Raw genomic sequence first — 13,980 nt, 5'->3', positions numbered from 1 at the left:
TTGCCACAGAGTTTCATCATTTGCAGGGACAGCAAGAAAAAAAAAAGCCACATTTCCGCTTTGAAAAAAAGGTGTGCTGGGAGCATGCGCCTTGCTATAATGCAAAATCAAGTTCTCCCATGGCTTCCAGGAGCACAATGTTGCATTAAAACAAGGTGCGTGCTCCCTATGTAACATGTTCCAAAGTGGAAGTATGCCATTTTTCTCACCACTGAACTCTCACTGAAATTCAGCAGCGGCAGTAGGGGATGTGGCCCTCAGTAGGTTCACAGGGTGGAAATTGGCCCCTGGACCCGCCAAAGCTGCACGCTCCTGCCATAAATGAAAGTGTCATTATCTCACTGAGAATGAAAATCACAGATATTCCCGGCACTGCTACTGCCCTGTAAAGATGTGGTTATGTTGCTAAAAATACAACATATTCCTTGGTAAACTGCTTTCAGCTACTTGGGTGTGATAGTCTATAATCATCTAAACTGGGGGAAGGGAGAAGATGGATAGGGCAAGCTGTTCCCCTCAGGTGAGAGATAAGATGGAGGTAGCTGTTGTTGACTTGCAAGCTTCTCGGTAGCAAGGTGATGACAGTTAAGAGTGTATGGCTGGTTTTCCGCAAGACTGAAGTGTGTAACATTGCTTCAAATAATCAGCTAGGAAGCACTACAGTAATCTAAAAAAAATCTTAGCCTATAAAGGATATTCAGGACAATTCCTCCAGCAAGGATGTCTGGGAAGGATAAACACACATTTAAAGGTGTACTGACCACCCTGCTGTGCAGTCGACATCCTAATCAAGCCTGTCTAATTTGTCTAGGTTAGTATTATAAGAACAGCTCCCACCTACCCTAGTACTCTGCTAGAATGGGACCAATGAAACCTGTAGGGCTGAACTACTAGGTTTGTTTGTGTGTGTTAATGAAAGAAACTTCTGAATATATAACTTATATGGTCACAATAAGAGGAACCAAAAAAGGAAATAAAAACAAAATTGTTTAAATTAATGTAGATCACTGTTTACAGGAGCCTTTCAAGAGTACTAATGGCCTGTCCAAATGTACTTTTCCAGAGGGGAATATGAGTAGCAACAGTTCCAGGACTCCTTGTAACCCTGGAGAGTTCATAAACTACAGGAAGGTATCAGGCATCTAATCAAGTTAATACTACACTCTGGTGTTACGTTGGAACCATAACATTAGGGGTGAGAAAAGCAGTCTTCCAAGTTGTGTCCAATTCTCAGCTGACTGGTTTTATGTGGACAAGCACCTAGCAAATTGTAATCCTTTATAACGAACTTTTGATGTATATCTATGAGCTATGTCCAAACCACAAATAAGCTTTTCTCTATTAACACATTCCAACTGGCCAACTTTGTGCGATCCCCCCGCCCCCCCCCCCCCACGGTTCATTCCATATCACAAGAGCAGAAAATGTTAAAACCAGTGTGTGTGTTTTGCATGCCCAAACATTACTATTCCAAGACTTCTCATTTATTTCCCTTTAGTTGATTTCATCTCACTGTGGTTATAGCTAAAGTGATCATGAGCTGAGAATACCAACTCTGCCAACAACCTGTGATAATTTACTCACACCATGAACAATTAATTTGAAATCATCATGCATGAACATCTGAGACTTAATTCCATGAAATTTTGAGAATAGGTCCAGGGTTTGCCTTTTATATATTTATTTAATTTCTATACCACCCAAAAGCTGAAGCTCGCTGGGTGGTTCACAAAAACTAAAATCACAGAGTGCAGCATAAAACAATATAGTTAATTCACTATCATAACGGGTTTCACAAAGCCATTAAGTTATCTGGAAATTCCACATCAACATGCTGCTGTGGGCACAGATACAGGAAGAACTCTATCTACTTAAGAGCTCTGTCAGAATATACGAAGCTGCCTTATATTACAGAGCCAGATCACTGATCCACCTTGCTCAGTAATGCCTACTTTGACGGGTAACAGCTCTCCAAGACCTTTCACGTCACCTGCTAGCCAAGACCCTGTAACTGGAAATGCTGGGGAATGAACCTGGGATCTTCTGCTTGCAAGGTATGTGCTCTATTACTGACCTGTCCCCTCTTCCACATGAATGAAATTACAAACGCTTGTAACTTGAACTTTATGCCAAGTGACAAATATTTCTTCTTGTGACTGGGATCAAAGAGTTTGGGCACAAGCACTAGGCAAGTTTGTAGAGAACAGATGGGCACAGAGTAGAAGTCAAAACCGTTGGAATATATGTAGACTCCTTACAGTTACCGTTTCTATAAAATAGAGACAATACATGCTGAATTAGGTGCAATGATCATAAAGGCAGATGCTCTCAAGTTAGCCTTGTTTTAGTTGAAGCTTATTTTCAGAGAGGCATCTGAATTTACACTGGCTGCAGATGAGATGGGCTCAACTTCATGGAAGCAAAAGATCCTCCTGATTAATTTGACTATGGGGCTTTCTACATCCTTCTTACTACCCCTACGCCAAGTGTGTATTGTTACAACAGCTGAGGGATACTGAGAGACAGTCTCAAATAGCCAAGATTGCATGTTGTACATCTAAACAGTTATATGCCTATTTAACTCCTTCCCAGCTTATATTTCCAAAGTACTTGGCTGATTTACCTAATACTAAAATGAAAGTAGCTTTTTCTTGGGCACAATTGTCCTTCCCTTGGCAGGTTAGGAAAGACCTCTCAAGGGTATCCCTAAGGAGGGTGTTGTTTGTTTTTGCAATTTGTTACGCATCAAAGATATTATTTATTTTGTCATTGAATGCAGTACTTATCATGACTTAAGGTATATCTTACCCTTGTTGGATTCGGTGAAGGGAACATTTTCCCTTGCAAAAACGTGTTTTAACTGAATGATGTCAATAAATATGTAACATTTAGAACCGCAAAATTCCTTGTGTTAGCCCTCCAGTTAAGGAGGGTTAACACTTATGTTTTTATGTTTCCCTGCAGTGCTACTGTATGTTCCCTGTTAGTATTAATGTCTGGTGTATAATGGCTGATTGCTACTTTACAATAAATCTGACTAGGACTTTGGAATACAAGGGATGAAGACTGGCACACTGAACAGGGGGAGGGAGGTAGTCTAACTACTCAAGTTTGAGAGCTCCCGCAGAGATGCCAAAAGGGAGCTGACTATAATGCCCAAGACTTCCAAGGATGCCATTTCATTTGTGCAAAGGTAAGCCATAGAATTTCCTGCTTCCTCGGAGGCAGCCAGTCTGAGCCTGAGTTATTACATTTCCAATAGCTGAAGCTGTCTGGGTGGTTCAGTTAAAGTGATTGTATACATTTATATGGCTCCACCTTATGTATGCATGAGGACCTATTATGAAAAATACAGATATGCGCTCTTCTTTGCATCCTCCATCTTGTAAAGTAGGGGTGGGCAGCAAGTAGATCTCCAAATGTTTTAGACAGCATTCCTGACCATTGGCCATCCTGTCAGGGGCTTCAGGGGGTTGAAGTCCCAAATATCTGGAGATCTACCATTTGCCCAGCATACTCAAAACTGGTAACTCCTAAAGATAATAGCTCGCTTCAACATTCATGAGCCAGGATTGGAAGAGTAGAAGGTGCCTGACCTTCCATTAGGAATGTTGAAGCTAAGTATGCAGGAAAACTGAGAAAGCAGCACTATTATATCAGTGTTGGTATGCAAGATGCTGGGATAAAGGCTCTATTCATACAGCTCATGCAACTATTACTTTCATCCTCTTACAGACTAGATATGTAAAATAGACACACACAAAGATACAGTCAGGACCAGAAATATTCGAACAAGGATAACTGTTTTGGCAGTTGGCCTCTGTACACCACCACACTGAAGTTGAAAGGAAACACAACCAGATGGGAGCGAAGGCAGGACTTCCAGCTGTAATTCAAGGGGTTTGACAAAAGTGGGGCACTAACCATTCAGGAAGTACAGCCAGTGGTATACACCCACACACACCCATCATTGATGGCTCATAATTTAGAAAAACCAACATAATTTAAAACTGAAGGATCGCCTTTAATACCTGGATGAAAATCCTTTGCAGTCAATGACTGCCTGAAGTCTGGAACCCATGGACATGACCAAATGCTGAGTTTCCTCCCTCGAGATGCTTGGCCAGGCCTTTACTGCAGCTGCCTTCAGCTGCTGCTTGTTTGTGGGACTTTCTGCCTTCAGTCTTGTCTTCAGTAAGTGAAAAGCATGCTCTATTGGGTTGAGATCAGGTGACTGACTTGGCCACTGAAGAACATCCCACGTCTTTGCCTTGAGAAACACTTGGGTAGCTTCTGCTGTATGTTTTGGGTCATTATCCATCTGCAATATGAAGCGGCGTCCTATCAGTTTGGCAGCATTTGGCTGAATCTGAACAGAAAGTATATCCTATACACTTCAGAATTCATCCTGCTGCTTTTATCAGCAGTCAGGTCATCAATAAACACCAGTGACCCGGTTCCATTGGCAGCCATACATGCCCATGCCTCAAGACTGCCTCCACCATGTTTGACAGATGTGGTATGCTTTGGATCATAAGCTGTTCCTTTCCTTCTCCATACTTTTCTCTTCCCATCATTCTGGTACAAGTTAATCTTGGTTTCATCAGTCCAAAGAATCTTATTCCAGAACTGGGCAGGCTTTTTTAGGTGTTTGCTGGCAAAGGCTAATCTTGCCTGTCTGTTCTTGAGCATTACCAGTGGTTTGCACCTTGTTGTGAAGCCTCCGTATTTACATTCATAAAGCCGTCTCTTGACTGTAGATGTTGACAATGACATGCCTACCTCCACAAGAGCATTCTTGACCTGGCTAGATGGTGTGAAAGAATTCCTCTTCACCCTGAGCAGAATTCTGCTGTCATCCACTTTAGTTGTCTTCCATGATCTTCTAGGCCTTTTGCTGTTGCTGAGCTTGCCAGTTAATTCCTTCTTTTTCAGGATGTTCCAAATGGTTGTACTGGCCACTCCCACTGTTTTTGCTATCTCTCTGATGGATTTATTTTGTTTCCTCAGCCTAATAATGGCCTCCTTCACTCCCATGGACACCTCTTTGGACCTCATGTTGGGAGTTCCAGTGAACAGCTACCAAATGCAAATGTAACATTCAGAACTACCACCACCACCACCACCACACCTTTCATCTGCTTGATTGGTCATGGGGTACCCAGGAAACAGGCCACACCTGGCCATGCAGGTGTGTCAGCCATTCGTTCCACTACTTATGAGCCACCAACGATGGGGGTGTGTGTATGCCACTGTCTGTATTTCCTGAATGGTTAGTGCTCCTCTTTTGTCAAACCCCTTGAATTATAGCTGAAAGTCCTGACTTCGCTCCCATCTAGGTGTGTTTCCTTTCAACTTCAATGTGGTGGTTTACAGAGGCCAACTGCCAAAACAGTTATCCTTGTTCCGATATTTCTGGCCCTGACTGTATATATGCATGCTATTACAAAACTAAGACTGGGATCCCAAGAGTCCCATGCACAAGCAGACACAGCCTCTGCTTGTACACAGGTGTGGAGGGAGAGAGTACCAATTCTCTTTTCTGAATGTTGCTCCTCGTAGTGTATCAAATGCTTTTGTGAAGGGCTCTGCAACATCCAGAAACAACTTGCCCGGCCCACAAACAGAGGCAGTAGGGAGTCCAGAAAAGCACTGTGCATGTGTAGAACACGGCACACGGACCTTTTGCTTTGATGTTCCTTTTCAATAAGACAGAATATGCCTGCAGCATCCCAGCCTTTTATGATGATATCTCCACAATATATGCACAAAGAGTTTACAGTATTTCCATTTCATTGATGGGGATCATTGGGGAGCACAGCAAGGAATTTACCTTTTGTGATCTTGCTTTTCAAATCTCATGAGCTATGGAAATTAATATGGGTCTTCCAGACAGCATTCAGCATGTCTCTTTGCTCCAACTGCTCACCTGGAATCATGCCAAATTTATGATAACTCTATCAGGGTTTTTACTAAATATACCAACCTTTGGCAAAGAGCACTTCTGGTCCTTTCTGCTCTCTATTTCTGATCTGGCTAATCTCTTAAGTGGTTAGGTTTGGGGTATCCAATCTCAGTGAAAGTAGGTTGAATTAGATGAGTCATAAAATTGAAGGGTTAAGTTCAGCCATTAATATCACTGAGGAAATGTCACTCTTACTTCTCATAGCCATTTTGTAGTGCAAATTTATTTACTTTCAAATACTCATACTCCTTCCCAAGGGAATGTGAAATATGAATTTCATCTCCTGGCCTTCCAAAGAAGAAGACTCCAGTGAATGAGAAATATTAATTAATTTAGACTTTAAAATGTAAAATAAGATATTCATATCCTAATCTACACTAGGAGTGGGCAGAAGGTAGATCTGAATCTACTGGTACATCTCTGGTCGATTGGCAGCAGATCAGCAAGTTCCTAATTCTTTTAACAACAGAAGCAACAAAATGACTCCCACCTTCCACCTCCAACACCTCACTCTAAAGTATACTGCTGAAGTGAAGAAAGCTTTGAATAACCAGAAGTGGATGTTTATGTGGAAGGCTGGTGAGCTCTATTCAGTTCTGGTCCTCAAAACAAATTATTCAGCTTAGAGTTCTTTAATTCCAAGTGTATATCTTTGAACCAGACCTCAGTTGAACTCTCAAGGTTCTAGAAAAAAACTCTTTTATTCCAACAGATATAGGCTTGTTTTATAGATATCTGGCCACTTCAACACTTTAATAAAATATGGTCAACTTTTGTGTGTTGACATTTCAGCTTGAAAACACAAGTTTTAAAATGTAGAATTAAATTGAAAAATTGACTTCATTCCCTAAAATATTTATGTGTTGTGGGTAACTTGTTAAACAGTACAAATATACATTCTTTCTGAGCGGCAATAGCAAGTAATGCTGCCATACAAATAACCTTTTCAGAATTCAGAACTGTATGAACTATAGATCGCTAGTTCAGTACTGAAGAATGGTCTATTTTCCAACAACTTTTTCAAATATGCAGTTACTTTGTCACCTTAAAAAATTACTATGTAAAGATATTGACAATGATATGAAAATATTGGCTCCTACCAATGACTACTGATATACCACGTGACACAGCAGGAACCTTAAAGCTCGTCAAAAACTTCAAGATTTTAATTAAGATTATGAAAATATTTTAATCCTTAAAAAAATCAAATTAGATAAGAAGTTTCATTAAAATTGCATCAGAGGAAAAAGGCATTAAAAAAATTATACAACGAGACGCTAAACAGAACAACTGAAGGCTAGTCTGGAGTCCTATGCAGCAACTTGGTAGGCTCTCCACTTTCTGCAGTATTGTGTTTATCTCTTCATCTTCTCATGCAAGTTATACCTAAGTTCTCTCTTATGTAACAAGAGAGAGGAGAAAATGCAAACTTCTCCAATCTGAAGGCCTACTGGATCACACCAAGGGTTTGTTGAGTTTTCAGCAGTGGCCAGCAAGATGCTTACAAGAAGCAGGGCATGAAAGCAACAGCCTTCCCCCGTTTAGCCTCAGAATCAGAGGCTGGCAACTTCTGAACATGGAGGTTCCACTTAACTATTATTTATGTACAGCATGTTTACCCCACTCTTCAGCCAAGAAAGGTTCCCAGAGAGGCTTTCAACAATGAATAAGGCAGTCCCTGTCCTCAGGCTTACAATCTAAAAGACACAACACAAAAGGAAAAGGGATTGGGAGGCAGGAGGAAAAACGCAGAACTCAGGCACCAGTTCTTAAATTCAAAGTTGTCAAAGGTGTTTTTATGGCAGGGAAGGCCGAAACAAGCTCCCTGCAGCTGTTTCTTCTCATGGCAAAGGGGAAACCAACCTGGTCCTATACATCAGCCACAGAGGGAACTGCTGCAGGGAGCTCACTCCACCCCTCCCTGCTCCATGCAGCTCCAACTGACAGTTCCCATCAGCCAGAGAACCAAGGGCCACTGGGAAGCTATACTCCCTGTCTCCTAGAAAGAGCATTATGGCAAGGGGGAGGCCAACCTAGCCCAATATATGGGTCAGCAATGTATTTGCTTTCTTTCCCCTCCTCAAAGGGGAAAAGTCAAAGGGGTCAAAGACGCATAGCAAAAGATGCACACAACAGAGGCATCTGGGGAGGGACACTGTGTATAGGTGTTTCTATGCAAATGCTAGAAGCCTCCAAGACAAAATGGGAGTGGGTGTGCTTGGTTTTAAAGGAGAACCTTCATATAGCGGGCATTACAGAAACCTGGTGGAACGGAGAGAACCAGTGGGATACAGTCATCTCTGGATATAAACTCTATAGGAAGGGCGTACTGGGGGAGGTGTTGCCCTGTACATCAAAGAGATCATAGTGTCAAGCAGAGTAAAACACCTAAAGGGGGTAGGCCCTTCCACAGAAGTCAAGGACGAAGGTGCTTTCCACGTCTGTTGGACTGCACTCAGCAGGGCTGGAAGAAAAGGGATGGCCACTGGTGTGGACAGGGCCATTGCTACGGCATCAAATACTGGATCGTGAATCTGTTGGGGAGGTTGTTGGACCCTGATGCCCAATGACTGCGCCATCCTCAGCACTTGTTTGGAGAAGTGGCCCACGTCTTCAGAGGGCAAGGCTCTATCTTGTGTCCCAACGACATCACCTGGTGATGAGAGAGATGGAGGAACCGAAGAATATGAGGAGGGGTCAGACTGGCAGTCCTCGCCAGATTCCTGTGATTGAGTAGGTCGTTGAACCACAGTGGAAGCATGAGGTGGAACAGGAGGTGCCGGAGCTTGATGGTCCCGACTGGATTGGTGTACCGCTAGGCTAGGGACGTCGAACGCCTCGGTACCAGAGGAGGAGGGCAGAAAACGTCCTGGGTGTTGAAGCCAGAGCATTTTCCAGACTGAAAAGGAGCATGCGATGGTAAAGTAGCTCCTAGGTCGCGGGAGCAATCAAGGAAGAGATTGCGGTCCCTACGGAGTCTCCAATCCACATCTGAACGCTGTCGGGGAAGGAAACGATGAGGCCGAAAAACAGTCCCAATCTCGGGATGGAGAACATGAGCAATCATGGTCGTATTGTCCCGTCCAATTATCCCGATGGTATCGATCCAGAGATCGGTACCAAGAAGGCTATCGAGGGGAAAGCGCGGGTCAATATCGAGGTGACTCGATGTCATAACGACACAGTGTTGGAGGCCTGGATCTCCGTCCCCTGGCTGTCTGAGTTGGACAGGGTAGTGGGGTTGGTGTATCACTCAACTCACCCTCTGAGAATGTAGAGGCAGGTTCCAGAGTAGTCGTGTGTGTGGTGGGCACAACACGAATAGGAGAATCCAGTAAAGAAGGAGGAGGTGGGAGATCCTGCTCCTTCTCCTGTTGTTCAGAGGATTTCTTTTTCCTCTTCTTTTCCGGTGCATCTGCCAGCGATTTAGGGCGTTTTGCCTGTTTTGAGAGCTTTTTTGCTGCTGAAATGGCCAAGCTCCTTCCCGGAGTAGGTGGGTCTACTCACACGGGCTCAGTGGTGAGTGGGGGGGAAGACTGGGTCGCAATGACCACTTCAGTACTTGTAGAAGGGGCCGCAGAGGGCTGGTCCCTGGGTGTTTGTGCCTTAAGCATGTCAACCGCCTGAAGGGCCTGTTGCCACAGGATCGCTTTCAGTCGATCGGACCTGTTCTTGCGAGCCTGTTTTGATAGCAGTTGGCAGCGGTGGCAAGTTTCAACATTGTGGGGTTCCCCCAAACAAAGAAGACATAAGGAGCGGCCGCCTGAAGAGGTCACCTTACTGCCACAGGCCGTACACCTTCTAAATGGAGGCTTTGGGGCCACAGGCCGAGGAAGAAAAACAAAACAAAACGCGATGTTGCTGAGGCGAAAGACATTCCCCAACACCACCGACAATCTCCATCTCTCTCCTCTCTCTCTGCTCTCTCTCACTCTCTCTTATTTTGAAGATAAAGAAGACAAACAAGATGAAGAAATGATAAGATAGAAATACAGCATGACAGAACGTTGACAGCAGTTCCCCATGAAGTAACGCTAAGGCAGTCGACAAGGAACTGAGGGGAAGGCGGGAACCCACGTTATATATGCCAGAGACAGTGGGGAAGGGGTTCCTGCCAAAAACCTATGCAGCTTGGAAGTTTCCTGAATGAGTCTCCATGCAGGAGCAGATCCCATATGTGTGATGCACAGAGACCACCAAGAAGAATGTGCTATCGTCACCCAGACCAGAATGCTCAGAGTGACCTTGAGAGGAAAACAAAATCAGGGAGGCCTCCAAACAAGGAAGTGTTGCAATAATGGGCAACTTCAATTACCCTCACATTGACTAGATAAATGCATGTTCCAGTCATGACAAAGAGGTTAAATTTCTTGATGCCTTAAACAATTGTGCCCTAGAACAGTTGGTCATGGACCCAACCAGAGGGGAGGCGGCCTTGGATTTAATCCTAAGTGGTGTGGTCCAAGACCTAGTACGAGATGTAAACGTTGTTGAACCAACTAGAAACAATGACCACAGTGCTATCAGATTGAATATATATTTAAGTGGAAAATTGCTCAGGAAGTCCAACACAGTCACATTTGACTTCAAAAGAGGAAACTTCTCTAGAATGAGGGAACTGGTGAAAAGGAAGTTGAAAGGGGGAGTCAAGAGGATTAAATCCCTTCAAAATGCTTGGCGATTACTCAAAAGCACAATAATAGAAGCCTAGCTAAAATGTATATCACAGGTAAGGAAACGTAGCACCAAGTCCAAGAGGTCGCCAGCATGGTTAATGAGCAGTGTTAAGGGAGCTATTAGAGAAAAGAGAGCTTCCTTCAGAAAATGGAAGTCTTGCCCAAGTGAGGAAAACAAAAGGGAGCACAAGCTTGCACAAAGGCAATGCAAGCAGACAATAAGAGATGTAAAAAAGCATTTTGAAGAGCCTATCACTAACACTATCAAGGCCAACAATAAAGAATTTTTTAAATATAGAAGCAGAAAAACAGTTAGGGATACAATTGGACCACTGGATGACACTGGAGTTAAAGGAGCACTGAAGGAGGACGAGAGGATTACAGAGAAGCTCAGTGAATTCTTTTCATCCATCTTCACTGCAGAAGATATAGAACAGAAACCTCTGCCTGAACTGATGCTTTCAGGAAGGGAGTCAGAGGAGCTGAGGCAAATAGGGGTAACAAAAATTACTTTCTCAACCTTACGGATAAAATGAAAGCAAATAAATCACCGGGCCTGGATGGTACCCATCCTAGAGTTCTCATATGAAGCTGCTGATCTTATTTATTTATTGCATTTATATCCCTCCTTTTTCCTCCAAGGAACCCAAGGCGGCATACATAATCCTCCTCCCCTCCATTTTATCCTCACAACAACAACCCTGTGAAGTAGGCTGGGCTGAGAATCTGTGACTGGCCCAAAGTTACCCAGTGAGTTTCCATGGCCGAGTGGAGACTACAACCTGGATGTCCCTGCTCCCAGTCCAACACTCTAACCACTACACCACACTGGCTCTCTAACCAAAATATGCAACATGTCCCTAAGATCAGCCTCTATACTAGAGGACTGGAAGATCACCAAAGTAACACCATTTTTCAAAAAGGGATGGGGGGGGGGGTTCCGGGAAATTACAGGCTGGTTAGTTTAACGTCTCTTCTGGGTAAATTGGTTGAAGGCGTTATTAAAAATAAAATTAGTAAGCATATAGAAGGACAAGCCTGCTGAAAAAGAATCAGCACGGCTTCTGCAAAGGTACGTCCTGTCTCACTAAACTTTTAGAGTTCTTTAAGAGTGTCAGTAAACATGTAAACAGGGGCGATCCAGTAGACATTGTTTATCTGGACTTATTTTGACAAAGTCCCTCACCAAAGACTCCTGAGCAAACTTAGCAGTCAAGGAATAAGAGGACAGGTCCTCTTATGGATCAGTAAATTATTAAAGAAAAGAAAGAAGGGAGTAGGATTCTCCCAACGGAGGGAAGTAAAAAGTGGGGTCCCAGAAGGATCTGTATTAGGACCAATGGTTTTCAACCTGTTCATAAATGATCTGGAATTAGGAGTGCGCAGTGAAGTGGCCAAGTTTGCGGATGACACCAAATTATTTAGGGTGGTTAAAACAAAAAGGGATTGTGAAGAGCTCCAAAAGGATCTCTCCAAACTGCGAGGATGGGCATCTACATGGCAATGCAGTTCAGTGTAAGCAAGTGTAAAGTGAGGCATATTGGGGCAAAAAAACCCAACTTCAAGTATAATCTGATGGGATCAGAGCTAGTGGTGACTGACCAAAAAAGAGATCTTGGAGTTGTGGTGGACAGCTTGATGGAAATGTCAACCCAGTGTGTGGCTGCTGTAAAAAGGCAAACTCCGTTTAGGCATAATTAGAGAAGGAATTGAGAATAAAACTGCCAATATCATACTGCCCTTATACAAATCTATGGTGCAACCACACTTGGAATACTGTGTACAGTTCTGGTCACACCTAAAAAAAGATATTGTAGAGCTGGAAAAATTACAGAAAAGGGCAACTGAAATAATCAAGGGGCTGGAGCATCTCCCCAATGAGAGAAGGTTACAACAGCTGGGATTGTTTAGCTTGGAAAAAAAGGAGGGTGAGGGGAGACATAAGAGAGGTCTACAGAATTATGCATGGTGTGGAGAATGTGGATAGGGAGACATTTTTCTCCCTCTCTCAAAATACCAGAACCTGGGGTCATCCTATGAAGCTGATTGGTGGGAGATTCAGGACAGATAAAAGGAAGTAATTCTTTACAACTCGCATAATTAAACTATGGAATTTGCTATCACAGGATGTAATGATGGCCACCAATTTGGATGGCTTTAAAAGGGGGTTCGACAAATTCCTGGAGGAAACAGCAATCAGTGGCTACTGGTCTTGATGGCTGTGTGCTACCTCTGGTACCAGAGGCAGTGAACCTATATACACCAGTTGCTGGGGAGCATGGGTGCTGTTGCGCTTGTGTCCTGCTTGTGGATTCCTGGTTGACAGCTGATTAGCCACTGTGTGGACAGGGTGCTGGACTGGATGGACCCTTGGTCTGATCCAGCATGGCTCATCTGAAGTTCACACATTTTTACTTAACATGGAAAACGGCTCTGTACTGTTCCATAGGCTATCAATCACATGACTAGCAACTGCACTTTTACAAAGACAAATCACTGTGAAAACTGGCAACATTGTTTCAGGCAAATGTCTGAAGGACAGAAGTTCTACTATGAAGTCCAATTACTAAACAAGCTATTGCAATGGAGACTAAAATCAACATAAAAGTGTTTTTATTTTGTTACTCTTGTAAATTCCCATGCAAAGATTGCACTTTTGTCAATGTCAGCATTGGCATCTCTGAACAGGATCTCTGGCATTTAAAGCAAAAACTATGTAAAAGGTAACAAAAGACAGGATGTTGTGGTAAGAACAAACAGTGGTCTCAGTTAGGTGCAGCAGTTTTTTCCACTGATGCAAAGGTGATCATACTGTAACAAAACATAATGCTGGCAGAGATATGCGCTTCATACCTCTCCTCAACCGATTACTGTATTTAGGGAGCAATCCTATGGCTGCTAAAGAGCGGCTAGACATCCATAGGATATGGTGTTTTCTGGAAAGCAACCTCGGACCTGCGCTCCAAGGTTGGTTCCCAGAGAACCGACTTCCTCCCACTTCTGCGCTGACTCAGAGGCAGCGCAGAACAGCCCTGTTCTCCGTGCTCACAAGAGGAGAGCGGAGTGGCAGGAAAGGGGCGTGGCTGGGGGCGTTCCGGGGCAGGCGGAACTGCCTGTATGTAGGGACGTTAGAGAAATCCTTCACAGATTCAAATGAATCCGGAATCCGCAGCAGATTGGCCCCACTTACCTCAGCTCCGCAAGGATTCTGCGTGGGACAGCACTTGGCAGCTTGCTCAGCCGCAGCTGTTCTCCTTCACGCCGATCACCTTTTTTTTTTTTTTAAAGGCGATCAGCAGGATGTGCCCATAGACTTATACGCAAATGCGATCGGCATGG

The 13,980-nt window shown here is 43.7% G+C and overlaps 1 protein-coding gene across 4 annotated transcripts in view; it reads right to left on the bottom strand.

Annotated features, from left to right (window-relative positions):
- CACUL1 (CDK2 associated cullin domain 1) overlaps positions 1-13,980 on the bottom strand; it is a 70,915-nt gene that overhangs the window by 15,912 nt on the left and 41,023 nt on the right. The window lies entirely within an intron of this gene.

The sequence above is a fragment of the Heloderma suspectum genome, chromosome 3 (assembly GCF_057233095.1).
Source record: "Heloderma suspectum isolate Gila_16-S chromosome 3, 16-S_ref, whole genome shotgun sequence".
NCBI classification, from domain to species: domain Eukaryota; kingdom Metazoa; phylum Chordata; class Lepidosauria; order Squamata; family Helodermatidae; genus Heloderma; species Heloderma suspectum.
This window is presented reverse-complemented; position numbering and strand designations above follow the sequence as displayed.